The following is a 25,482-nucleotide window of genomic DNA, read 5'->3' on the forward strand; positions in this document are numbered from 1 at the left end:
TTTCCTTTAGACTTTTTCTTTGACCTGTGGATTATTGAGCAGTGTGTTCTTTACTTTCTGCGTGTTTGAAATTTTCCCTTTATCTTTCTTGTACTGATTATAATTTAATCCCATTGCGGTCAGAGAACACAGTCTATATGATTTCCATCTCTAAATATATTCAGGTTTGTTTTATGATTTGCGAGCAATGGAGAAGAATGGGTATTCTGCTGCCTTTAGGTGAAGTGTACTATAACTGTCAGTAAAATCTTGATTGATGATATTGAATTATTTTTATATACTGGGTGATGTCCTGTCTAGTTGTTTTATCAACTGTTGAAGTCTCCACCCACAACTGTGGATATGTCTATTTCTCTTTTTAGTTTGATTACTTTTTGTTTCATGTATTTTGTAGCTCTGTTGTTTGGTGCATACACGTTTAGGATTCCTATGTCTTCCTAGTTGATTGGCCCTTTAATCATTATACAGTGCTCCTCTTTGTGTCTAGTGGTTCTTTTTGCTCCAAAGTTTATCTGATATTAATGTAGCCACTTCTGCTTTTCTTTGCTTAATGCTTGCTAACATATCTTTTTTCATCCTTTTGCTAGCAACCTGCTTATGTCATTATATTTGAAGTGAGATGTGGTTTTTGTTTTTGTTTTTTTAGACAGCATAATTGTTGGGTCCTGTTTATAATCCCCTCTGCCAATCTCTGTTACCCTTACCTTTTTTTATCCGTTCCTCCTTCTGTTGTCCCCTTTCGCTTGCTCTGCCTCAGTCACACAGACCCCACTGCTCTTCCTCGAACTGAAGAGGCATCTCCTCAGGGCTTTTGCTTTCTCTGGCCCCTCTACCAGGAAAGATGTTTCCTGTGGCAGAGGCTGCTCCTTCATCCTCCTCAGGTTTACCCAAATGTCAGCACCCTACATAAAATAGAAACTTACCACTCCTACCATGCTCCCACACTCCTTCCCCAATGTAGTCATCTCTTCGTCAGTGACCACAAAACATAGTTTTCCTACTTCTTTTGTTTACAGTCTGTGGCACCCAGCATAATAAAACTCAGCTGCTGGGTACCTGGGTGGCTCAGTCAGTTAAACGTCCGACTTCTGCTCAGGTCATGATCTCATGGTTCATGAGTTTGAGCCCCGCATTGGGCCCTGTGCTGACAGCTCAGAGCCTGGAGCCTGCTTCAGATTCTATGTCTCCCTGTCTCTCTCTGCCCCACCCTTGCTTGCTCTGTCTCTCAAACATGAATAGACATTAAAAAAAAAACTCAACTGCTAGATCTCCTGAGTCTAGAGTGGAGTTTGGCACCTAGTAAATTTCAATACTTACATGTCGAATGCATGGCAATAATTAAAGAAATGCCCCCTGGCTCGCATTTGTGCATTCTTTCCCTCTCGTCTGTTCTCCAGTAGCAATGACCTTCTTTTACATCCTCCAATGAGACAAGCTTTATACATCAGGCCTCAGGACCTCAGTGCATGCGGGTCCCTCTGCCTGGGGTCTGTCTCCTCTCCATTCTCAACCTTGCTGCCCAGCTAACCAAACTCGTGCAGAGGCCAACGGTACCTCACAAAAGCTGTCTCTGACCCCTCCTACTAGGTCAAGTTCACCAGTGAGAGGCTTGCTTAGCGCTGACCACATTTTGTAATTAATATTTGTTTGGAGGATTATTTCATTAACGTGTGTTGCTTCTACTGGACATGAGAATCATTGAAGGCAGAGAGTGTCTGGTTTGCTCAGGATTATATTCCTAGCACCTCGCATAACACCTGACATATAGTAGATAATCAACATTTTCCAAGTGAATATAATAAATCAGTGAGTAAGTGAGCACTCATTTAAAATTTTCCTATCTTGCGGGAGTGATCGAAGAGATCAACGATGGTAGGAGCAGTTGTGTGCTGCCAACCGTAGAGGTCTCACCTGTCTCCAGAAACCTAGCTGAACAGGTAAGAACATGTTTGGACACTCGAGAGTGAGGTCGGAGGGGGCAGTGGGCTATCTTTCCTCTTTGAAGCTCACACGATGTCCTCTGCGGAGTTGGGGAAGGTGGCATGGAAATACTGGTGTTTCTCATCCACAGCTCTACTGATGTTTTGGCTGAATAATTCCATGTTTGGGGGGGCTTCCCGTCCCTTGTAGGATGTTCAGCACCATCCTTGGCCCGTACCTGCTGGATGCCCATAGCAGACATATCCATCGCCACTTGTGACAACCAGATGGGCTCCCGACACTGCCCAATGTCCCCTGGGGGGCAAAACTGCCCCAGACTGGCACCACTGAAATAGATCTGATGTTGAGAGAGCATGAAAAAAAAATATTAAGAGAAATGAGAGAGGAAGAAAAAGAGCTCATACGTGAGAGAGAAAATGAGGATGACAATAAATGAATGGAATCAGGTCTCATTTAATGACAGTTAGAAACAATTGAGGGCCCTGCCGATCTGGGCCAGTGACTCTGTGGTGCCCCAACACATCAGGATTTGCAAGTGCATTATTTTCTGTGGAAGTGCACGACATGGCTAAAGAAGTTAAAAATACAGCTCATGTACTAGCCCAAGCTCGGGACTTTTGCTTACCAAATGCCAGTGAAACACTAGGGTGAGAATAAGGGCTTTAAACTTCTGGGGTGCCTGGGTGGTTCAGTTGGTTGAGCGTCCAACTTCAGCTCAGGCCATGATCTCACAGTCCTTGAGTTCGAGCCCCACGTTGGCCTCTGTGCTGACAGCTCAGAGCCTGGAGCCCGTTTCAGATTCTGTGTCTCCCTCTTTCTTTCTCCTCCCCTGCTCATGCTCTGTCTCTCTCTTCTCAAAAATAAATAAACGTTAAAAAAAATTTTTAAACTTTTGCAGGAGAGGCAGAGAGAGCTATACCTGTCATTACCAGTTCCCAAACTTTGCTGCCTTTTCAAATCTCATAGGGAGCTTTGTAAAATCCTAATGCTCAGTTCACACCCCATAGCAATGAAATGGGAATTGCTGGGTACGGTGCCAGGCAGCAGTGATTTTGTAGATCTCTACGTGATTCCAAAGTGCAGAATAGTTTGGAAACCCCTGCACTCTTAGCATGAAGCTCTGTATCACCCGGGAACCTGTTAAAAGTGGCAGTTCTCAGGCCTGCCTGAAACCTACAGAATCAGAATCCCTGAGGATAAAGACCTGAGCAAGATCTTTGGATTAATGTACACTCGATTTTGAGATTCAGTGTTCTCTAAAAAAGAGCTCTTGGCGATTCATGAAACAAATCGTTGAGAAGTAGTGCACCCTCTGTTTTGTCCTTGTGGAACGGGGAGACTAAGTGTCCTTCGGACACTGAGGGTGGCATCCACGTGGACATGTAATGTACTGTAAAGAGCAGCCAGGGGCCAGGGGAGGGCCACTCTGTTCTGTGTCGTGCCACACACACACACACACACACACACACATACACAGGCGGGGTATTCTTTCAGAGCGCACATTACGTGTACAGTTTTGTTTCCTGTTCCCGTATCGTACAGTTTTGTTTCCTGTTCCCATATCAAAGATGACTGTATCATCCTTCCACGTGAGAGGACGTGCAAGTAGGAAATGTTCAGCATGTTATTTGCATCACCTCATGGAGTTCCTGTTCATGGTGCAGACTTTGTGAACAAATCCCACAGGACCCTCAATCTGTCCAGGTGAGGACTGTGCAACCCACATGTCAGGTCTCAAGCTTTGGGAGGCTCACTTGTGAGTTACCTACCACCTTGTTGGGGGGGATTTTGTTTGTTTGTTTGTTTCTGCTCTGAGTCTGTGCTGGTATGTGTGGGGGTGGTGAGGGAGTGAAGGTTTTCTTAGAGAATCCTGGGGCTCTCTAATTTGCATGAGATACGATAGAGCCAAATTGTTTTTCCTGCCTTTAATTATTTCCTTATTTGCCTGGGTTGGAATCCTCCTACCTAGTTCCAGCAGCATCCTTCCTCACTTTCCTGTAGGGGGAAATTACTTGCATAGCCTTTTCATCTGCAATTACCCACGGCTGCCAAGAAATGACTTTCAGTAGACTGCAGTAGAATCTGTGAATACAAATAAAGACAGGGCTTATCAAATAGCATTCAGAGCATACCCCAGTTTCCGCTTGAGAAGAAAAATAACAATTAATGAGGAATCTGAGTTGAAAATTCAGCTGATGAGAGAATTAATATATAGATGTGTGGGCAGGGAGAGAAATACATTATATAAACTGGGTTAATGAAACCCCCCAAAGAGTGAGAATAATGGTCTACTTCTCCAAACATAAAAATGAAACAGTAAAAAAAGGAAAATATATTTCCTTAAATTTCTTCTCTGTTATCTTTAGATTACGTCTATTATGTTGCCTTTACATTAAATGTCAATCCCCAGAGGTGGTGCTATTTCATACGGACTTTGATTCAGCCCCTACGTGCAAACCATATGCATGTAAATTCCTAACACACTGTAGAGGCATCTCTTTACAGAATTTCTGAACCACCCAGAACACAAGTCAGAACCTGGAAGGGCTTTAGGATTTTCTCTGAAACAACCAAACAAGATGTCTCAATTTATCTGTTCCAGAGCCATGGTTCTTAATGGTTTCAGTTAACCCAAAATAGTGACAGACCGTCTTAAGGACAGCTTGTTATGTAGTGAGCCTTTGGCATCCGGGATGAGTGTGGGGCCCACCATGGGTACTCGGAAGCATTCTCAGTGTTCCTTGTCTGATTTCTTTCATCCTCACAAAGGTCCTATGGGTAGATATTTACCATTGTTAACCTCATTGTACATGAGAGGGAACTGAGACAGAGAGACTAGGTAACCAAGGCCTCCCTGCTGGACAGTGATAGAGCTGGGATCTGAACTCAGGAAATATAGCTTCCGAGTCTGTGGCATATCCACACCGCTGTGCTATCCTTCTCTCCACTAATACACAAGACAGGCTATGAATCTATGAGCACATTTTAATCAGTACCTTTGTTTATTTTTAAATGCTTATTTATTTTGAGAGAGAGAGCAGGGGAGAGGCAAAGAGAGAGGGAGAGGGAATCCCGTGCAGACTCCATGCTGTCAGCACAGAGCCCACGTGGGGCTCAAACTCACAAACCATGAGATCTTGACCAACGAAACCAAGAATGAGAGGCTCGACCAACTGAGCCAACCAGGTGCCCCTAAATCATTACCTTTAAATACATACATCTGTGAACAATGGTTCACCACCGGTCACTTGGTCCTGAGAGAAGGGTGAGTGCCGTTCCAAAGGGACTTAAAAAAAAATACATACATCTGAAAAGTGGTGATACGTGTATTGCAAGCTATTTTACCTAGTTTCATAGACCCAATGCTCCTGCCTTCCCCAACACCAACTGGAACCCACCACTCCAAAGCCCAGATACATTGCTATCAGGAGAGTTTCTTAATCATAATACAGCACTTACATACTTTATCTTCAGATACAGTGGCAATGAGCTTGACCACCTGGTTTTTGACTCCACGGCAGATTATAAGCAGAGCATATCGTTAAAAACCTTGAATTTTGACATCAGAGTGCCTTAGTCTAATCCCAGGCAATGCCAACTTTGTACCTCGGTTATCTTGCTCAGGTGAATTAACGTATCCAAATGTGATCTCTCAATATAAAAGGTCCACAGAGAACTTAGGATTTAATGAGATATAATGCATGCAAAGGACACCGGCGTGTTGGACGCAGTGAGTTCCCAGCCATGGCAGCTGGTGATAGTCCGGCAGGTGATGGCATGACAGCAGCCATGACAGGAGCTGTGAAGATGCTAGATGGTCATTAATAGCCAGGCAGCCTCAAAGCCAAATGTCAAGATCCGTAATTACATTTTTTTGAGCGTCAGAATTTTCTTCAGAAACACAGCTTTGGCAATGTTAATAAAGGCTTTTTAATGGAACCAGTTTACAAACTGGCAAAGAGGAGTTTCGGGGGGGTACTTGGATCTGTTTTTGATAAGTCATATGGAAAGTGGAACTTTGTCTCCCTGCTCTCAAACACAGGGAAGAAGCATATGTTTCTCAGGTCCCAGAATCACCAGAGTGATGGCTTCCTCTCCCGCCTGCACTTTCTCCACATTATCCCCTCGGGCGCTACGTCATCTCGTCTTTTCCACAGTCCCCCGACAGGAACTTCTGGAACACCAATCAAGGCCACATATAAAAGAGGATCATATCAGATCAGGCCATAGGTTGCAAACGAAATAACTAGTTACATTTATTACCAATCAAAAACGTATTTGCACAGAAGATATACTTGCAGGAATTATTCAAATAGAAACCTTCAGCTGGGTTAAGAATGGAATCATTGCTGATCAGACCCATCAGTCACTTTTGCAATGATATACAATTCCTGTAAAAGTTCCCTCGTCTTCGTGATTATGTAAAAGACCTGCTTTTGAGAAAGCAATCTTTATTAATGAGCCATAAATTCAGTCTCCCCACTGCCTGCTGCAGAATTTGGTAGGAGTCTGGTGAAAAAAAGATTCAGAATCATGAATAGGCTGTTTAAAAGCCTCATTATAGCTGTTTTGTGATTAAATCTTCATTATGCAGCCATTTATGAGGGCGTCTCACCACACGCGGTAGCTGCCTCTGTACCTTCCTTCCTCTTCCCGTCATTGACATGGTTGTCAGAAGAGAAAGCGGCCGACGTGGGCTTATCAGGAAGAGTCAAGCAATCCCATCCATTAGTATGATGTGATTTTATTTTACAAACTGTTTAACAGCTGGGTGAAGGACGGAAGTGTGCAGGAAAGCCCAGGTGCTTATCAAAAGGAAAAGGACCATTATCAGTCCTGCAAAGTGATCGCCTACAGTCCGGCTGGCAGTGAGGAAATCGTAAACCACTTCTCCCCTGGAGCAGGTGGCAAGTTCACTCCTGAGGTTTGGAAGAAGGGTCCCTTTACTCCCGGATCCTTTGTGCCACGGAACACATAAAGTGTAATCCTGATGCACAGTCTCGAGAATTTCTCTCTCCTCTCTCCCTGCTGTGCCCACTTGCCTTGAACTTCATGTCAGGACTCACCCCCTACGAGGCCAGGCCCCTGAACGTACAATGTCAAGAATGTCAGAGGTTGGAGGATTCTACCGGAAAGACAGCCGGGCTGGGTCAGAAGGTCTGGGTTCTGGCCATACCCACCATTTACTCGCGGTTGGTGTAGGTGGTGTCAGAAGTATGAAGCATGTCTCCGTAGTATGTGCGTTATTATAGCGAGTATAGACAATATGGACAGAAGACGTGATAGAGCTGGTTCTCAAAGCCTTCGTGAAGACATGAGAATTTGAGCTGAATCTGCAGGATGGGTGTAATTGAAAGTCTCCACTGTGGAAATTTGTATTCAGTGAGAACACTTGAGAATGAAAACCCCACAATGTGGGAAAAGCTTAGAGAAAGAGGCGGTCAGCAAATAATTGTAGTGTGTTAGCCATTCTGCTGTGGCTCAGCATTCCTCCCTGCGTGCCTCAGCTACTGGGTAAAACCCATTATATAAGGCTATTTTTATCGGCGACCTTGAACAAAATAAACTTGCCCTCAACTCCAGGTTATAGTTCCCACATACGGGTTATTGAAGGCCGTCAAGAAGGCGTTCCTAAAGACTGTGTCTTTAGGAATGCTCCTTTTAGGAAAGCCAATCATTTTTATCTGTTAGCTTTGGGTCTATCTTTTCAGAGAGGTATAGAAATACTGAGGTCTTAGAGGGTCCCGTCCAGATCGGTCTCCATCTCAGTCCCCCAGGGGCCATCCAGAAGGCAGTTTCTTCGGAAATATCTAGGCTAAGGAACAGGTGGGAATGTGCTATGTAGAGTAAGATAAATGATTTAAGATTAAGGCCTCACATAGGAAGAGGCTGTTGAACCACCAAAGGGCCGAGTTTTGAAGGAGGCCCTCAGGAAATGGTGGTTTCCAGCAGCCGTGGCTGGCTTGTCCATCTGCGTGTGCATCCATAGGTAGATTTACCTGCTCTGGAACACATTGAAGTGCTTTCCAGTTAACTGTAGTGGTCGCCATATTTTATTTTTCTCTTCTATTTCCTGCTGCTACATATGTTTGTAACACTGGGATGGCCCGAAGTCACTGGATGGTTGGAAGCTTCAGTGAAAGAGTCTGTGAAACCCAGATGGTTTCACCAGCAAATTTCACAAACATTTAAGGAAACAATAATACCGATGGACACAAAATTTCCCATAGAATAAGAAAAGAAAGAATATTAACCACTTTGCTTTATGAATTGCCATAACCTCACAAGGGCAATGCAAGAAACAAGATCTATGGGCCAATCTCACCCATGAATACAGATGCAAAAATGCTAATCAAAATATTAGCAAATTGATTTCAGCAACGTGTAAGTATATATTGTCATGGTCAAGTTGGATTTATTCTAGAAATGCGAACTTGTTGTCAATGTGGTAAGTCACATAAATAAGAGAAGACTATATGATCATCCCAATGGGCACCAAAAAATAGGTGTTTGATAAAATTCAACATCTCTTTATTATGAAACTTTCAGCACATTAGTAGTAGAAAGTATATTCTTTAACCTGATAAATGTCATCTTCCCAAAACTACAGCAAGCATCCTACTCACTAGTGAAATATTGACACATTTTCTTTTGGAATCAGAAAGGAAGCAGCTCTCACCACTGGTGTTCAGCCTTGTATCCGAGGCTCCAGCCTGTGAAATAAGATGAGACAAATAAATGAAAAATATAAGGATTGAAAAAAAAAAGAAGAAAGAAAGATTTCATTACAGCCAATTATATGGCCAGGTAGTAGAAAATCTAACATAAGCTACAGATGATTAGAATGAATAGATTCATAAGAAACTTATAAAACTTAATACATTTTTAAGTTTTTATTACAAAGTCGATATAAATTTAATACCTGGATCTCTCCATACCAACCATGAGCAGTTAGAAATGATATTTCAAAGAAATACATCATTTAAAATAACAGCAGTGTGGGGCGCCTGGGGGGCTCAGTCACTTAAGCGTCCAACGTCAGCTCAGGTCATGACCTCACAGTCTGTGAGTTCGAGCCCCAGGTCGGGCTCTGTGCTGACAGCTCGGAGCCTGGAGCCTGCTTCGGATTCTGCGTCTCCCTCTCTCTCTGCCCCTCCCCTGCTCATGCTCTGTCTCTCTCTGGCTCAAAAATAAATAAAAACATTAAAAAATTAAAAAAATAAAATAAAATAACAGCAGTATCATCAACGAGGTAGAAGGCATAGCTAACAAAGATACCTGGCAGGAAGAATGGTAACAGTGGGCTTATATACAGCAGGCTTTCCCAGAAAGGAGAATAATGGAGATCAGTCCCCTGGTAAACACACCAGTAACCCGCCTCCTGGTCAGCGTGCTCCTGGTATTTCGCAGCAGAAAGATGAATGAGTCTTTTTCTAATAAATTGCTTGTAGTGCTATTTACCTCTTGTAAAAACAAACAAACAAACACCCTGGAACATATTGTGTTTTGAGGGCATGATAGACCGGAGAATGTCACATGAGCTACACAATTTGTTGAGTGTACGATGGGGACGATCTCTAACCAGCGTGGTCTCCTTTACATAAGCAATATTCCACAGGCATTGCTGACACATCAGGTGGTGAATCTGAGCCCCCACACACCCGAGCCCGGGGGAAGAAGAATCTCTCTGGAGCTCTGTGGATGGCTTTGGACGTTTCCAAAGGAAGAACACATTGCCCGCGTCTTGTATTCTTATCCTGCATCCTTTGAATTATGAGTAATGTTTTCTGTTGAATCCAATCTGTAATTCACATATGCCTGAGTTGACAGTTCTACCCTTTGTGTTCTATTAGACCTGTACAGAACACCATCAAACATTAATGAGGTATTTTAAAGAAGGCCTTCCTATGTGGACAGGTGTATTGTGTTATGGATTGCAAAACTTGACACTGAAAAGGTATAGATTCCTTGCAGTGGCATTAACATTTCTGAAATGTGTGTGTATAAGAAAACTTGAAAGGCTGACTGTAAGATTCATTTGAAAATGAAAAGGCTGAAGGCAGCCCAGACATTAGTGACAACGAAGGAGTATCAGGGCTTGCTGTACAGATATTAAGATTGCTGTAAGCCTGTACTCATTAAGATAATGTGGCATAGACTCAAAAATCAACTCATGACTGAAATGGCATAAAAACCCAAAGGCCAGGACTGCATATTTACGGACATTTGATTTATGACAAATGTGTCACCACAAAGCAGTGGGGAAAAAACAGTTATTTCAATAACTGTCCCGGGGAGTATGCACTAAACTAAATATACATATAACACATAAAACCTCTTTCTCACCCATATATCCACACGTTCCAAGTGGATTACAGTCCTAAAACGAAGGACAAAACAATAAAAGCTGTGTAAAATAACATAAATGATTGTCTTCATGATTGCAAGGTAGAAAAATTTCTTCAACAGGACATAGAAAATGTATACATTTCATCAACTACATTACAGTTAAAAACTTATGTTCAGGGGCACCTGAGTTGCTTAGTCTGTTGAGCATCTGACTCTTGATTTCGACCTGGGACATGATCTCACAGTTCGTGGATTTGTGAGATCGACCCCCAAATTGGGCTCTGTGCTGACAGTGCATAGCCTGGTTGGGATTCTCTCTCTCTCTTTCTCTCTCCCTCTCCCTCTCCCTTTCCTTCTTTCTTTGCCCCTCCCCTGCTCATGCTCTCTCTCTCTCAAAGTAAATAAAGAAACTTAAAAAAACGTTCATTAAAGACACAATCATGAAGGTGAAAAGCAAGCCACAGATAGGGAGAAAATACGTGAACTTGAATAAGCTACAAAGGGATCATGTCAAAAATATATACAGAACTACACTACAAGAAAAAGACATCCCTGTGGAAAAGTGGATAGGGGACCTGACGAGGCACATCACAAAGAGAGGATATTTCAGTGGCTGATAAACACATGAGAAGCTACTGAACCCTCTTGGTCGTCGGAGGAACGCAGATCAAAGCCACAGTATGATCCGTCCACTGGTCACCAGAATGGCTACGATTAAAAAGACGGACAATACCAACTAATGAAGAAAACGTGCAGTAATTGCTGCTCAAGTACAGCGTGTGGACGCGGAAGTTTCTACCAATACTTCTGAAAAGAATTTGATGTTCTCTACTGATGTTGAGGACGCTTACACTCTGTGGCCCAGGGGCTGCATTCCTTTTTTTATATATAAAATTTTTAACGTTCATTTCTTTATTTTGAGTGAGAGAGAGTGGGAGAGAGAGCATCCCAAGCGGGCTCTGCACCTCACTGTCAGCGCAGAGCCTGATGTGGGGCTCGAACTCAAGAATCCTGAGAGCACGACCTGAGCTGAAACTAAATCAGACAGGTGAGCAACTGAGCCACCCAGGTGCCCCCGTTTTTTTTTAATTGTTTTAAAGTTTATTTAACAGGAGCTGCATCCGTAAGTATGAACCCAATAGACCAGTGTGCACGTGCGCATCAGAGCAGACCTACAAAAATGTCCGCAGCAACAAGCACGATAGCCCCAAGCTCGAAACAACCCAAACACCTGTCAACCCTACGAAGGATGCGGTGTGAGCATACAACACGTTACCACACGGCAGTGAATGGCACCTACTGCTGCTACATGCAGCGGTGTAGACAGAATGCACCAAAATGACGAGGGAAGAAAGATAAGAACACACGCATCATGTACATCAAGGTCAAAAACAGATAAAACCAAAAAAGGTCTAGGGGTAAATAATTGCCTGGTAATTTACAAAGAAAACCTAGGAGGCAAGAAAGGAGAATGCGGAGAAAGGAAGCGTCTGTGCCGTCGAGGAGCCCCGCAGTGGATGGCGAGGTTCTCGGCTCTTGGCCAAAGCCCCATTTCTTGACCTGGCTGGGGGTCATGCAAGTGTCCTGGGCACAGCCATCCATTAATCTGTACACTCATGTTTTATGCGATGCCTTTATAACACTGGGTTACCAACGCTGTCCAAAGCAGAGAACTGTGAAGGACTTAGACACTACAGCAGCCATCATTTTCTCCAACTAGAAAAACATTGGGTTTGCAGAAATTATGTGTCATACAAGGCAGGAACTCTCCATCCCGATCTGCCTGACATTTGGGGGTGAATAAGTGGGTAACTTTTTGTGTGGGAGTGTGCATTGTAAGATGGTTAGCACGGTCTCTGACGTCTACACCCCAGACAACAGAATCCCATCTCTCATGTCTATCCAGCAGATGCCAGAGTCACCCGCTCCCCTAATTGTGACAGCCGGTGGAGAACTACTATCTTGGAGGAATTAACACTTGAGGTGTTGCTTTTCTGTGCTCTGGTTACACATTTTCTAGAGTAGCCTTCTCAAGAGTTCTGTGTTTTTGGAGTTTTCTGTTACCTTGTGCTCATCACTCTCTTCCAGTTTTCTCTGGCCGTTTACTTGCAACCCCCCTGAGATTCATTCCTCCGTAACTTGTTTGTCAGCTACACGGACCCATGTGACTTGAAGAACGGGCAAATGCCTCTCATAATTATTGTAAATACCATGATGCCAGTTTTGGTACCATCGCTCGAGGGGAGATATTTTAAAATGGAATGCCATGCCAGTGGGAACCAGCTGATGTCTGAGAGACTCTAATCTCAGTCCTTATGAGCCACACAGATTGGCAGGACACCCCGGGCGTTAGCCCACCGCTAATCCTGATGAGGGATGAAGATATAAGGGGGTCTTCTCCTCCATCTGTAGAAGCCCGCCCCGCCCCCACGCCCCCTTCCCACCCATCCCTAACACTACGCCTTCTCTGGCTTCCACGTCAACAAAGACAGATTTCAGCAGCCATAACTCAACCCGTGATTCCAACTATACTTCCCAGGGAGCCACATCAAGAACCAAAAGTATAGGGTGAAACACCAGAGTCTGCCGTGGCATTTTGTGTTGTTTTCTTTTTTTTTAATGCTCTATTTTAAGTCATTACCAGTAACTGGAATCTGTATACCTCACTGAACTTTTGAAAGCAAGCTCACTTACAGCACATTCAGTGTGCAGTTTTGGGAACATGAGTAACCAGTTTTGCTAACTTTGTGTATTTTAATTGGCTGACAATTTGCAAACCCATCTGTGGGACAAACAATGATAAGCCACCCCCGGTTTTTTCAAAAAAACAAGCAGAATCACGATTGGACTGAACGTATTGCTTATTTTTCGAGATGAAGTCAAGACCAGTCCTCCCGTCCCTGAGGATGGATTCTCTCTCGGGTTTACGCCCTCTTTCTGGCACCTTCCGCCCCAGCCTCTCCTTCCGCAAGTGCAGCTGGCTGGGGTCAGTGCAAGGATGCTGGGCCCACAGTCTGGGGTGGATGGTTCCAGGAGCCTGGGCTTCCCAAGCCTGACGCCTCCCAGTGGCCTGTTCCCTGGCTTTGCACCTGCAGACCAGTCTGCTAGTGGTGTCTGTACAATCTTTGGGACACTTGGCCATCCTGCCTCCCTATCTGAGCTGCCAGAACCCAGTTCTAGAGCGACACGCTCTCTCGGGCCGTTCAGTCCCTGAGTTCCTCCCACGCCTCCTTCTCTGACGCATGTAGTCAGGACGAAACGTGACTTATAAATGTGTGCCTCCTCGTTTCCCAGGGCACATTCGTAGCCCCTTTGTCTGTTTCTTGGATCTCAACTTCTTCCCCCATGTGTTCCGAAAGAGTAATTTCACGCATCAGAATGACTGAGACTCCTAAAACATACGTGCACCGGAACGTTCTGAGCACTTGAATCTTGGTGACAACCCTGTGACGTAGATTCTCCTGTGATTGCCACTTTACAGATAAGGAAACTGAGGCACAAATGAGTTAAGTCAGTTGGCAAAGGACACAGAATCGAGACATGGTTTGAGCTCCGGATATGTAGCTGTGGGAGCAGTTTCCTAGGACCAGGACGCTGGTGGGGGGCCCCCACAATCACATGTCCAAACAGGCCTCCCCTAAACCACCGTGGCTCGCCCGGTCTGTGTCTCCATGCTGTTAGTGCTATCTCTACCTTTGTCTTGTCTGCCCGAACATCTTAAGTTCCTCTGGACGGGTCAGACAGAATCATCTGAATCTCGCTGTCCCTCTGTTAGGGCCTCACAAGGCCGAAAACTGTTTTTGCTACTTACCAAAACCATTTTTTAATTGCTTCGAAATATCAGCATGTTAAAAACTCAGTTTATATCAACATGCTGTTGAATCTGTGAATGATTTTCCAAATGAATGTTTTTGGCCAGAATGCTCTGCTCCCTTCTCTTCCTGTGTTCAGGTCGTTAAGGATGTACCCTTGTCTTTCTTTGTCTTTTCTTTCTTTTCTCTTTTTCTTCTTCCTCCTCCTCTTTTTTTCCCTTCATTATTCCACCTTTACCCATCTTCCCAACCACGCTCTCTTCTTTGTTTCTTTTTTGTCCTGGAATATTTTCTGAATTGATTTCAAGTGCTGACCGCATCCACACCGGGACCTGAGTGACTCCGTGCAGATTGCTCATAGTTGTTCTGGAAAAAACGGCAAGGAGGAGGGGGGTCCAAAAAAAAAAAATAAATTTAAGAAATACAGCATTAAGCAAATATAAATAGATTTATATACAGAAGCCACTAGTAAGCCTGGAGCCACTGCTAGAATAATGTATGCTTTAGATCTTTAAGAGGAGGACACAGCCTGGAGGATTCCCCACGTCTGCGTGACACTAGACTCCAGGGAACATTTTTGAGAGTTGCTCTGTGAGGAGTAAACATAGATTCAAATGAAAGCTTTTATTTCTGGAGCCACGGGGCCTGGGGTTGAATTTACCTTCCTTCATGACATAACCGGAGGCCTTTGGGCAAGTCGCTACACTGTTTTGGGGAATAACCACACTTATTTCTTGGGATTATTACAACAGACGTGTGCTCGAATGACCTAATGAAAGATGTTTTAAGTTTTTATTTCTTTGTTTTTACTTTATTTATCTTTACTTGATTATTTCTACTGACCATGCAAGTACCCAAAACAAAAGAGCAGATGTGCCCATGACAACAAGGGCTCCGAAAAAAGCATGGGTCACTCCATCTTTCTTGACGCATTAGCTTTCACAACGACTGACCTGGAAGAGAGCTACCGTTTTGTGGCTAGCTTGGGTCGCGTGTCTGGACTTGGCGATGATTGTGAGGAGCGAAAAATAACGGAGAACGTGCCTTTTAGGCCCGGCAGCCGTCAGTTCCAGACGATCCCCAAACCAGAGACCATTATGTTGACAAGTTTTGAGCTGGAGCCATTAAGAAGAATAAGTAAAATAGATTTATTTGCTTGGATGTGATTCAAGATCGTTCATAAGTTGCTTTTGTTTTTTTAAGTGTGCCCATTTATTTTGAGAGAAAGGGTATTAGCGGGAGAGGGGCAGAGAGAGGAGAGAAAGAATCGCAAGCGGGATCCGTGCCGTCGGCACAGAGTCTGATGCAGGACTCGATCTCACGAACTACGAGGTCATGCCCTGAGCAGAGGTCAGGAGTCGGACAAACATACTGAGACACCCAGGCGCCCCCTCAAGTTACGTTTTAAGGTAGTTTCAAGGTCACCACTGTGTGAGAAGTGGCTGTGGCTATGCTCTGAATATGGAAGAGCCACGGTATCGGTGTGTCTATAGCCACTTCTCTGTGAACTCACAGAGCTTGCTTGGCGGTAATTTTTCTCTCTTCCGCTTCCCAGATTCTTTTCACTCACTTATTGACTGCAGTTTATTCTTGAGTAATCCAAGCGTGCGATCTTCTGCAAACATATTAGATATTAAGATACTGGTGAGAGAGGTGGGTAGAAACCTTACAGCATTTTCTCTTGTGGCAGGTGTCAGGCTGACTGCAGTGATGAAGAATGGTATTGCAGGTCCCGTCTGAAGATAGCAAGCCCTCACAGTGATGAAAAATCTCCATAGACATTCTATCGTTTTATTTCAAAGCAGGGGAGACGAATCTGTGTGTAGCAGAGAAACATCGATTTTAATGTCCAGTTTCAAGAGATTGTCAATTAACAAATAGAAACATTTGTTTTGAAAGCTGTAAGTCACAGTTTTCCTCTGCACATGGGACAAGTCCCATGCGTGTGACAACACCCGGATGCCGTGATAGTAGGTCTCAGTCCATTTATGCTGCCATAACCAAATGCCACGGACTGGGTGGCGCCTACACCACAGAAGTTCATTGCTCACAGCTCTGGAGGCTGGAAGGTCCGCTCTCAGGGCATCAGCACGGCTGGGTTCTGGCGAAGACCCTCCTCCGGGCTGCAGGTTGCAGACTCCTTGCCGTGTCCTCCCGCGGTGGAAGGGACACGCTAGCTCGCTGTGTTGCCGCAAAAGGCAGAACCTTCGTGATCTAACCAAACCCCCCAGAGCCCCATCACCTTTGGGGTTAGAATTCCCACAGAAGAGTTTTGGGGAGACGCGAATATTTGGACCCTAGCAAAATGTGAGGGTGAACAAGAGCCGGAGGGGTGACTCGGCCCGTCATTCTGTAAGAGGAACCATTGCACAAGCCCTAGGTTCACGGCCTTGAAGGCCTGCAGGGCGCCACACAGGACCTTGGTGAGAGAGAAGGTCCGTGTCATTGAGTCTGCTCCCAATGAGAAGGCTGATCCTGTGAGGTCCTAATAGCAATGAAAAAAAAAAATTCTAGAGGCTAATTGACTCCTATGAGTTCGAGGTTCCTTCTACCCCAGAAGTTGGCAGACTTTTTCTCTAAAGGGTCAGATGGAAAATATTTTAGTCTTTGTGGGTCATTTAGTACCTTTTGCGACAACTCGACTCTCCCATTAGAGCGCAAAAGCCAAAAAGTGAATGAACGTGACTGTTTCAACGGAACAGAGATCATACCCTAAACGTATTTTTTCTAGCCTTTCTTATGCCTGTACTTCTGGGCACTGGGATTTGAACTTCACGGAATTTGCCTACGTCAAGAAATACTCTTCTTCTTGTGATTTCTTAAAATTGCTAACCACTCTTAGCTCATGAGGCATACCAAAGGTGTGTCAACCTTGGCTGAAACCGTGCTCCTCACCATGTGGTCCACAGACCTGTGGCTTCACCCGGAGGCGCATCAGGAATGCTGACTCTCAGGCTCCGTTGCAAACATGCTCTGTCAGAACTAGAAGACTAAATATCAGGAAGGCAGAGACCTCGTCTGCTCTAGATGTAGACCCAACACAGTGCCTTATACACAGTAGCTTCTCAGACAAATATTTATTAAAAGAATGCCTCCAGGAGTTTGTTCAGGCTCCCCCATTATAAACAAGTAAATCTTCTGGGAATACGTGCTCGAAGGGTTAAAATGAACTTCTGTCATCAGTCAGAAGTTTTTGCTTGTTGAAGGGCTAGAAATACATGTCCCCCTTAGCCTCACAGTATATCCTTCTCCAGGATGACTTAACCATGATGGAGTTTTGCCACATACACAACAGAAGAGTAAACTTACATGAACTAAGAGGCTGGACGTTCAGCAAAATTAATACACTGGATACAAATCAAGAGGCAAATAGATTTTGTGGGTTATGTTGAAACCGTGGTAAACATGACGCAGAAGACAGGCAAGAAAAAAAATATGTGTAGAGTATGATCTCTTGAACCAAGCACGGAGATAGAACAGATCTCCCCAAGGAAGTCTAAAAAATCTCTAAGCCTCCTCAACCCAGCCTCCTGGGTACTGACTGTTCTTGTTCTGACACAGCTCTTGGGGAGAATACCCTTTTTCGGGGAAAAGAAGGCTTTTGAGGAACAACACAGAAGAGTGATGGAGTGTCATCAAGGCTGGCTTCGTCGGTTGGGATCTGAGTCAGAAAGGAAAGGCAAGTGGGTATGTACGAGGGACCCCCGGGAGAGGAGGCTCACTTGTCATGCACACAGTGACACTAACTAAAGATTCCAAGGAGGAAACACAGACAATTGTGTCTTGTTCTGCTACAAAATTGCATTTTCCTGTCAAGAATATTAGATCTCCTGCAAGTTAATAAAAATCACAATATCATTAATTTTAGAGCTGCAGTGTAATTACAAATCATTAGTTCATCTGCGTCATATATTCTAAGGCCTGGGAAGGTTCAAGAATTTATTTAAGCAGCCAGCGCTACAGGTGACGGCCTCCTAGCCTCGTTCCTTGCATGGAAAGAATGCTTTCTAATCAATATTCACAGACAAACTTTCAGTATTTATGGTATTATTAATTCAGGTTATAATGAATTGCTTCAGACTTCTTAGATAAAAAGACATAATATTGGGATTCAGTTTGGAGGCAGTATACATTAAGAGGTCAAAGGTTGTCCATAGGAGTCGTCGTTTTTTTTTTAAATTTTTTTTTAACATTTATTTATTTTTGAGAGACAGAGCATGAGCAGGAGAGGGGGAGAGAGAGAGAGGGAGACACAGAATCTGAAGCAGGCTCCAGGCTCTGAGCTGTTTGTTACCACAGAGCCCGATGCGGGGCTCGAACTCACGAACTGCGAGATCCTGACCTGAGCCGAAGTCGGACGTTCCACCGACTGAGCCACGCAGGCGCCCCAAGACGGTTAAACAAGTGGAATTTACCCTGGGTACTAGCCTTTCATGTCAGTAAATGTCACAAAATCTGCGTATGTGTTGTGTTTTACATACTGAGAATAAGATTATGATCGTTAACGATTTCTTTGTTGTTTCACAAAGATGCGTTCTAATGTACTTTCCACGACCTCTTCAGACGTGTCCAGTCTGTGCGTTCCCCCGTCAGACTCTAAGGTCTGTGCAAGGAAGGGCCGTGTGGCCCCAGGCAAGCACAGCGCCTGGGACGTGGTGGGGACTCAGCGGTATTGTTAAATGAGTGACCCGTGGATGTTGCCAAAACTTATTTCTGTCCCACCTTGGTCCTTGTATTTCCCACTCTGAGGGCTGTGTGGCTGAACTTCTAATTTATAAAATCCCAAAGGAAGAAACCGACTTAGTACTCCTCACACACTCGTTCCTTTCCAGAAAGTAACCACAGGGACACGGGCAGCAGTAGGAGATAGGAGCCGTTGTTTGCAGTTCGTGGGTTCATGGCACCCACGCATGTTTCGGTAAAGGAGGAAAAAGCACTGAATCACCAGATCCTTCTTTTCTTAAAACAGAAAGGTGAATTATGACCATTTCAGTGTCTACTCAGTGAAGTGTCTAATATTACCGTGCAATACTACACGAGGATCGGTACCTAAATGAAAAGAAAAAAAGGGAGAGCTTAATTTCCCAGGACCGATGTGAGAGCTGGAGAAAGAGCAAGGAGGAGGCCGGCCGGGAACACTAAGAAATGCCGAGAATCCAGCAGGGCCGTGGGCCCCTGCAGAACCATGAGTCCCCACCGTGACCCTGCTCCCGTGGGGGATGGGCTGACAGGCCGGCAGCACGTGGCCACAGGCTCCTCCCCACACACCGTGTGGTGGCCACAGTGCCACAGGCCTCACGTATCAGGAAATGATGAACAAGACACCCCCACAAACCGGAGCCCCCACCTCCTCAGATAAAAGAATTTTAAGGAAGCTTTTACTTGGACTTACAATAAATTGTCTTGTTTTCTGGAAGGCCTGCGGTCTTGCTTATTTCTTGGCCAGTGTGCACGTTGACCAGTGGGAGAAACGCAGGGGAGGGAAATGATCTCAGGCCCAGGGGGGCACAGCTTACAGGGATGGCCCCAGACCTCTCCCTTCAAGGCGTGGCACCATTTTTGTTTGGCGTCACTTCTGGGTTTGGGTGTTGGACACTTTCTTCCTTCAAACCTCACGTACCAGTGGCTGATTTGCAAATCTGCAGCATAAATTCAAGACACTCTCCAGTTGCTTTCCTAGTAAATCGTATTGTATGATAGCAAATATGAAAGAAATCCTGCTAAATGGCTTCTCATTACTATAGTAATAGTCCGAAAGGGATTATAATAGCACCGGAGCTCAGGTCTTTAAAGTCATGGGTAACTTCTGTCGTAAGATTGGATGAATACATCTATGTGGCTTTAACCTTATTATTTCTCATTTTAGCCAATTTTCCAAAATAACCTGATATGAATAACAAACTCTGACACTGAGATAGTTTAAGGGATTTATGCGGCAACACGAACTAGACTAGCATTCACATCATCTGGGAGGGTTTCAGAAGGAGAAGACAGAGAAGAGGGGGCAGAAAAGTTACTTGAAGAAATCAAAGCTAAAAATTTCCCTAACCTGGGGAAGAAAACAGACAGCTAAGACCCGGAAGCCCAGAGAATTCCCTATAAAATGAACCTAAAAGAGATCCACATGAGCCAATAGTAACTCAGAATGGATTAAAGGCTTGAATGTACGACCTCAAATCCTAAGCCTCCTGAAAGGAAACAGGTGGTAAGCTCATTGGCATGGGTCTTGATCCTTTTTTTTTGGATCTGACTCCAAAATTAAAAGCAACAAAAGCAAAAATAAAGAGGTTAGAGGACATCAAATTAAAAAGCTTCTGCACGACAAAGGGAACATAATGGGATATTTGCAAGTCCTATATCTGATAAGGGGTTCATACACAAAATATATAAAGAAATCATAGAAGTCAACAGCAAAAACAAAACAATCTAATTAAAAAATGGCCAGAGGGTCCGAATAGCTTTTTTTCCCCAAAGATGACCTACAGATCGCCAATCGGCACATGAAAAAATAGCACCGTTAACCATCAGGGAAATGCACATCAAAGCCACAAGATTACCACCTCACGCCTGTGACAATGGCTATTGCCAAAAAGACAAGAAACAACAAGAAGTGGGAAAGATGGAGGGGAAAAGGAACCCTTGTGTCTCGGTGGGCGTGTAAATTGGTGCAGGTACTGCGGAAAGCAGGATGGAGTTCCTCACAAAACTGCAAATGGAACTCGCATGTTGTCGACCAATAGCAATTCTGGGAAAAGAGCCAAAGGACGTGAAAATACGAGTTCAACAAGATATGTGCACCCTCGCATCCACAGCAGCATTACGGACAGTGGGTGAGATCCGGAAACACCTGGGTGTCCATCGATGGGTGAACAGACAGAGGAAATGCATATACGTACACTATGACGTCCTACTCAGCCAGAAGAGTGAAACCTTGACATTTGGGACAACGTGGCTAGAACATGAGGGCAGTGTCCTGAGTAAAATAAGTTGGAGAAAGACACAGACCGTATGTTCTCACTTACTTGTGGAATCTACACAAACAAAGCAAACTCAGACGCAGAGACCAGGCTGGGGGCTGCCAGGAGTGGGGGCTGGTGGGTGGGCAAACGGGTAAGAAAGTCCAAAGGCACAAAGTTCCAGTTATAACATAAGCCGTGGGGCTGCAGGTACAGCAGGGCCACTTGGCAACTGCGGTGGAAAATACTGCAGTCTTGTATCTGAAAGGTGTCAGAGTAGATCTGTTCTTCCGTATTTATTTATTTTTGAGAGACAGGGCATGCGAGGGAGTGGGGGAGGGGCAGAGAGAGAGGGAGACGCAGAATCCGAAGCAGGCTCCAGGCTCTCAGCTGTCAGCACAGAGTCCGATGCTGGGCTCGAACTCACAAACCAGGAGATCATGACCTGAGCCGAAGTCTGACTTCGGCTTGACTGACTGAGCCACCCAGGCGCCCCACTAAGACACAATCTTGAAAGATTGTAGGACAGGAAAAATTTGCCATTATGTACGGTGACAGGTATCAACGCGGCTGATTTTGGTGATCAGTTCACAATGTATACAAATATCAAATCATTGTGTGGTGCACGCAGAATGAATACGTCAGTTAGTCCTCAGTGAAAAGAAAAAGTACTGACCTTCTGCTTTAAAGAAGTTCGAGTCGAATACAGATTTACGAATACCCACGTTCGTTTGCATTATTCACAACGGCCAACAGGTGGAAGCGAGCCGCAGGCCACGGGTGGAGAAGTGGCTAAGGAAAACGTGGGGCATACATACAGTGCTGTGTGATGCTGCTTTGGAAACAGACGTCCTCTCCCATGAGCCACAACGGGTGAATCTTGAGGACATTATCCCAAGCGAAATAAGCCAGTCCCCAAAAGCACGGCATAATTTCACTCACATGAGGTATCTACAGTGGTCAGACTCAGAATCGGCAGGTGGAAGGGTGGTCGCCAGAGGGAGGGACCCGGGAAAGAGGGCCGTTCAGGTGGCGGGATTCTCGGGTCTACAAGACAAACAGTTCTGGACGCCTGCACGCGACGATGGGAATAGACCGGATGCCCCCGAACTGTATGTTTAACATGGTGACGATGGCAACTTTTATGTTCTGAATTGTACCACGGTTTTTAAAAAGGCACTGAAAAAGAATAACCCTTGCCTGCCTTTCTACCCTTCCCACCTGCTGCTTTAGTCGCCAGACCAGCATTCCTAACACACACACACAGACACACACACACGAATGTTCTGGCAGCATGAACACTCTCCACGTCACGTGGATTTTCTCAGGGTAACAGAAACGGTTGCTGTCCAGCATCGTCGTCGGACATTCCATCGATTTTCCTAAGCTTGAGGTTGAGGCTGTCTCGATGAGAAAAACTCCAAACATAGAGAGTGGATTTAGACATCCACTGCGGCCATCCAGAGGTCCACTTGAGGGCCGGAAGTGATCCCGCAGCCACAGGCTACACCGTCTTGTTTTGTTCTGTCAAGTTTCTGGAAGGAGAACGCGACAGCTGGTAAGAAAGAAACCAGCAAAAAGCCCTGAAACGGAAGGCGTCGGCAGGGCTCCGTGCGCACACAGAAAGTCATGTGGCTTGGGTCTTCCTCCAGGCCATTCAAGAAAAGAAATATTTATTGTTTTTCACGTGGGACGGTGTAATGTTCCCCTTTGCGGAGTTAGTTTCTTTTCTGTCAAATTTGGGATTCTAGCCCATTTCGACAGGTGCCACTTTTTTTTGCCTTGTGAATCCCAATGACCACGTTGGAGTGTGAATCAGCACAGCGTCCTTACAGGTGGAAACACGCGTCTCTCAATTAACACATCAGCCCAGCTCTCAGCTGCTACCTGACTTCTTTTGATGTGTCCAGAAGGCTCTTTGGCTCTGGCCAATCAGGGCCTCACCTCTGACCAATCATCCTCGCCCACCTTCTATTTAAGGGACATCCCCAGAGCTCGGCTGTTTTTTAAACTGCAGCCTGAGAAGGCATGGGGCTGGAGTGGGTCGGGACTGGGGTCTCTGTGTTTTTAGTTTCTGGTTTTCTGTTTCTGCTTTCTTTGAGGGATAGGGAGTTTCCTACTGCCTGGCTGGGGGAGAGGGAGGCAAGATAAGTAGGGAACTTTCCTTTCTCAGAATCACAAATTCTCGAGAAGTCACGATTTGGGTACCAACATCCCGTTTGTGCTATAGAGAAAGCCCTGTTTAGTACTGAAGAATTTCCTTGGGCCAAGAAAACGCCAGAAGTGCTATGTCGGGCCCTGCTCTTTTCTTCTGGGTCTTTGCTTGTTGGTTGAGGGTGGTTGGAAAATCTGGGCCTGGGACTAACCAGCTTTGAGTGTGGGATAGGAGCATTAATCTTTCACAGGAAGGGCCCTAATTTTTCTGGCACTTTCTAGAGGCCACCTGCAGGAAGGAGCCTCTTAGACTTGCTGGAGCTTCATTTCTAAGTTTGGCATAATCTGTTAAAAAGGAGCTGTGCTAGCTTCCATAGGAAGGGTTTCAAGCTACTCTGTGTGTCCTTATCTGCCTCGAAATCTCTACCTACTTTGTTTCAAAAGGCCCAAACATTTTTTTCAAGAGCGGGGTGACTAGTTAAAGCTAACGTTCCTGACTGTTGGCTTTTTTTAGATTTTACTTTTTTGTGTGTGGTTTCAACCATCTGGGAGCCCCATGGGTCCGTCTTGTTGGGACTGGGGACACAGGCCGGCGTTAGGGAAGGACTCTTCCTGGGACCCAGAACCTAGTCCTTGCTGTTGCCTTCCTCCTGTTGGGCTCTGCCTTTGGCCTTTCGAGCTCCCCTCGTCTGTTTGTTCGGCTCTGGGAAGAGTATACGTGATTCCCTCCCCTAGTCCGTAGGTGTTGGAGTCCCTGGCGTTTTTGAGCCGTTTAAAGAAGACCGCTCCTACAAGACCGAAGAATCACTGGGCTTTTAAGTTAAATGGCAGCTCAGGTTCCTCGAAGAGCCCGTGTGAAGCCTTGCCTTCATTCCCAATCGGAAGGCCCTGGGGCTGGTTGAAGGCTGTTGTGTGCTTTCAAGCCTTAATTGCTTCCCTGAAGGGTCATTTTTTGAGAGTGCGAGTGGGGGCGGGGCAGAGCAGCATAGGCAGGCTCTGAGCTGCCTGCGTGAAACCCAGGGTGGGGCTCAAACTCCCGAACCAGGGGATCATGACCTGAGCTGAAACTGATCAACCGACTGAGCCCCCGCCCCCTCCAAGCGCCCCTATAAAACCTTAATTTTTGGAAAGCGGTTCATGTGTCTACCTGACCCTAATTATGCTCTCAGGCCTAAACTTAGGCTTTCCTTTACCTGAGTTCCTGACTTTGTCCTACTTCTCCCAGATGAAAGGCCAGAAACAAGATGTTAAACTCCGTGTGTCCTAGGCTTTTTTATATACCCCTGTCCTGTTTCTGGCATCTGTGATCCACTAACAAGAGCGATTCAGCCTACCTCCTGGGGTTACTGTGAGCCTGATCTAGACATGGGCTCCAAGCTATCCCTTCTAGAATCCAGGGGTACTTGGCTAAGCATTTTGTGTCTATCCTGCCACTTAAATGTCGAAACGGAAAGGCCCGGTCGCCCCTTGGTGTTGGGCTAAAAGTGCAGTTCAGAGAGGTCCAGTCATACGTGAACGTAAGAGTTCCAGTGCGAGCTAAGTCTAACTCCAAACCCAAGTCCTGAAGCACAGTACCACGCCATGATGTGACTAAAGTAGAAGTCCTAGGGCACATAGGATCTAATCTAGGAGGAGACCAAATCTGAGCTCCCGCGCAGATCACCCTGTGGGGAGGAGTTAAGAGATCCAGGCAGAAAGGGGCCATTAAGCAACCTAAGGATGTAGGTGGATTCCCCGAGGACAAATACGCATGAGTAGCCGTGGGGCAGCTGAGAAAGGGGCCAAAAGTGCATCCAATTAACTCCTAATTTACTGTGGCAACGTCTGTGTTCAACGATCTCTAAGGTTTGCCCAGGGATCAGGGTGTATTCCTTAAAGCTAAACGCTGCATAGTAACCATACTAGAGTTGAAGCTTCAGGAAAAGTGTTGATAGAAACTAAAACAGTTGTAAACAGGAATGTGGGGAGGAACGAACGTTAAATGCCTACCCTATGCTAAAAAACCCTGAGGGTACTAATCACCCTTTTCCACAAGGGCACATACAAGGTGTTCTTGTCTTAAAGGGCAGGGGTGGTGGCCGGGCAAAGTTGCTGTGCCTTTTTTTAATTTAAAGAACTTAATTGTGGAGCAGTTTCAGGCTAATTCCCCACACGTAGTCAAGTTGACCCTGGACTTTTCTGTCCCCCTGGGTAGCCTCTTGGCTCACCTAGACAAGCTCTTTTGTATCCAGACTCCTGCCTCTGGGCTGAAAATGGGGGAAGTGCCGAAG

At 45.3% G+C, this 25,482-nt stretch overlaps 1 long non-coding RNA gene across 3 annotated transcripts; it reads left to right on the forward strand.

Moving 5' to 3' along the window:
* The first annotated feature begins 1,847 nt into the window (after positions 1-1,847).
* LOC113596943 (uncharacterized) lies at positions 1,848-21,152 on the forward strand. 3 transcript variants are annotated; one of them, XR_003417757.2, is made up of 4 exons: positions 1,848-1,937; positions 3,484-3,645; positions 15,793-17,789; positions 19,072-21,152. It is a non-coding gene; the product is annotated as an uncharacterized LOC113596943 (long non-coding RNA). The 3 variants fall into 3 exon arrangements; XR_008290729.1 differs by lacking the exon at positions 19,072-21,152 and having other exon boundaries at positions 15,793-19,053; XR_008290730.1 differs by lacking the exon at positions 19,072-21,152 and having other exon boundaries at positions 17,664-19,053.
* The last annotated feature ends 4,330 nt before the right edge of the window (positions 21,153-25,482 follow it).

Source organism: Acinonyx jubatus, chromosome D1 (genome assembly GCF_027475565.1).
Source record: "Acinonyx jubatus isolate Ajub_Pintada_27869175 chromosome D1, VMU_Ajub_asm_v1.0, whole genome shotgun sequence".
NCBI lineage: Eukaryota > Metazoa > Chordata > Mammalia > Carnivora > Felidae > Acinonyx > Acinonyx jubatus.